We start from the raw sequence: 2,998 nt of genomic DNA on the forward strand, positions 1-2,998 counted from the left end.
CACGGTCTTCCCTAGGTGCATCCCTAGAAAATAACTCATCTTTCTCATCATTGCTACCACACTGTTGTTGCTATAGGGATCGAAATCTGTAGGAATCTTTTCAACCTCATCTACCCTTCTTTCAAAACCAGGCTTCTCAATCTCAAAGCCATCTAGGGTTACTGCCTCCTTCTTAGAATCGATACCAAAAATTGGCTTTGGTATAGTTAAAGCGTCACCATATATAGTAACTATAGCTCCTTCATGTGGAAACCAAACCTTTTGGTACAGGGATGAAGGCACGACCTCTGTATCATGAATCCATGGTTGCCCAAGAAGCATATTGAAGCATGAAGCTATGTTCAATACTTGAAATTCCACTCTTTTGATCATTCGCCCTATGGTGAGCTCTAACATCACTGTCCCCAAAACTTCCCTCCTGCTGTTGTCATATACTCTCACATGCTGGTCAAATGGCACAAAATCTTTAATACTCAAGCCTAGGCAACTTGCGGTTTTTAAGGGACACACATTTAGAGCACTTCCATCATTAGTTAAGACCACTGGTATCCTTTTTGCCTTTGGCATCTACAGTAATGTGCAATGAGTTATTATGGCGGCTTCCCCTTGTTAGTTAAATCTTTGTCGGAGTAGGAAATAGTAAACTCCCTAATTATAAACTCAATCAAAACATTCAAATCTTGAGTGGGGTTTTAAGTGTCCCTCCCCAAAAGGGTCTCCCCCCCATATGTGGATTTAGGGCTATCTGATTGGGCTTCTGCAGTATCATCACTCTATATATCGTAACCTGCGGTGGATTTCATGCCTATTAGCTCTTCCCAAGTCATTATAAAGCATTCGGATAGGTCATAGATCAACTCAACGAGTCTTATTCTCCTTCCTCCTTAAAATTCAAACAGTTGATCCTTGGTCCTCCCCTAAAATTATGGTTAGGCAAGGGGTTGTTGGTGACATTAGGCCTTGTAGATGGTGAAATCACCTTGGTGTCTATTAAATCTTGAGTTACATGGCGAAGATTACAACACCTGTCAATGTCATGGTCTAGGCCTTGATGGTAGGCACACCTTTTACACACATCAAACTTTGCAAGTAATGGGTTTGGGATTTGTTTTGGGACTAAGGGTATCAATAACCCTTTTGCTTTTTATCTTTTCAAATATTTGACTCATTGGCATATAAAATAAGACACTAAATCTACCAGCCTAAAATTATAAGGTTCGAAGGCTAGGTGATGCGAACCTCAATCGACAAGCTTTGAGATCCAACAAAAATATTGGAATACTTGCCCAAGAAAGCTAAAATTCAGATTTTTGATAGAAACCCTGACCCAACGTTTATAAGAGAAACGCGAACCAAAGCTATAAGTTGACCTTGACCCAATGATTATAAAGAATCATGAACCAAAGGTATAAAGTTTGAACGCCACAAGGAAGAATCCTTGATAAGTTCACAGTTCTTAAAGAACCAAAAGAGAGCAAAGGCTCACATTTTCTGATTTTTATTCAATAATATTCTGAAAAACGATTACAAACTTAAGAGCCTATTTAAGGGCTCCACAAAACTTGACAGACAAGAAAATATATTCTAAAATAACTCCTAATTGATACCTTACCATATCAGGAATCAAATTTGACCTAAAAAGCATTTAATGCACCTAAAAACAGTTTTCTATCCTTTTATCTTTTGTTTCCTGTTATCATTCAAAAAAAAAAAGGTGAAAAAAAAGAAGAAAAAAACTTGAAAAAAAAAAAAGAGATGGTAGTTATTGAGAACATTGTGGAGGATTCAATTGAGGTTAAATATGAGGATGAGTCCACAACTCACAATCCTCTAGTCTCAGTTGATTTGATGAAGATGACTATACAATATGTTGATTTTCTTGGAGTAGAAAATTTTAATTTTATTATCAACCCTTTGTTAATTGATGTTGCAAATAAATTGAATGTAGATGAGAAGAAATTTTCTGCTACACGTTATGAAGGATTGAAGTTTCACAACCGCATCAAGACATTAAAGCATTCAAAGTATTTGTTTATTTGGAGCGGAAGATTTCAGATTTCAAAGCTGAACTCGAGGACGAGTTTGTTTCAAGTGGAGGGGTCTGATGTAGGACACAATTTATTGTTTAATTATTGTAATTTATTAATTTTGGTATTTTTATGTAAAAAAACGTTATTTTAGGTTTAGGTGAGTTATTTCCTTGTTTTTAGGTGCATTTAATGCTTTTTAGGTCAAATTTGATTCTAGATATGGTAAGGTATCAATTAGGAGTTATTTTAGAATATATTTTCTTGTCTATCAAATTTTATGGAGCCCTTAAATAGGCTCTTAAGTCTGTAAACGTTTTTCATAGAATATTATTGAATAGAAATCAGAAAAGGTGAGGCTTTGCTCTCTTTTTGTTCTTCAAGAACTGTGAACTTATCAAAGATTCTTCCTTGTAGCGTTCAAACTTTATACCTTTGGTTCGTGATTCTTTATAATCATTGGGTCAAGGTCAACTTATACCTTTGGTTCGCGTTTCAATTATAAACGTTGGGTCAGGGTTTCTATCAAAAATCTGAATTTTAGCTTTCTTGGGCAAGTATTCCAATATTTTTGTTGGGTCTCAAAGCGTGTCGATTGAGGTTCGCATCATTTGGTATCAGAGTACAGGTTCTAAAATCAGTTTTCTATCCTTTTATCTTTTGTTTCCTATTATCATTCAAAAACAAAAATGAAAAAAAAAAGAAAAAAACTTGAAAAACAAAAGAGATGGTAATTATTGAGAACATTGTGGAGGATTCAATTGAGGTTAAATATGAGGATGAGTCCACAACTCACAATCCTCTAGTCTCAGTTGATTTGATGAAGATGACTATACAATATGTTGATTTTCTTAGAGTAGAAAATTTTAATTTTATTATCAACCCTTTGTTAATTGCTGTTGCAAATAAATTGAAAGTAGATGAGAAGAAATTTTCTGCTACACGTTATGAAGGATTGAAGTTTCACAACC

Source organism: Castanea sativa, chromosome 8, assembly GCF_040712315.1.
Source record: "Castanea sativa cultivar Marrone di Chiusa Pesio chromosome 8, ASM4071231v1".
Taxonomy (NCBI): domain Eukaryota; kingdom Viridiplantae; phylum Streptophyta; class Magnoliopsida; order Fagales; family Fagaceae; genus Castanea; species Castanea sativa.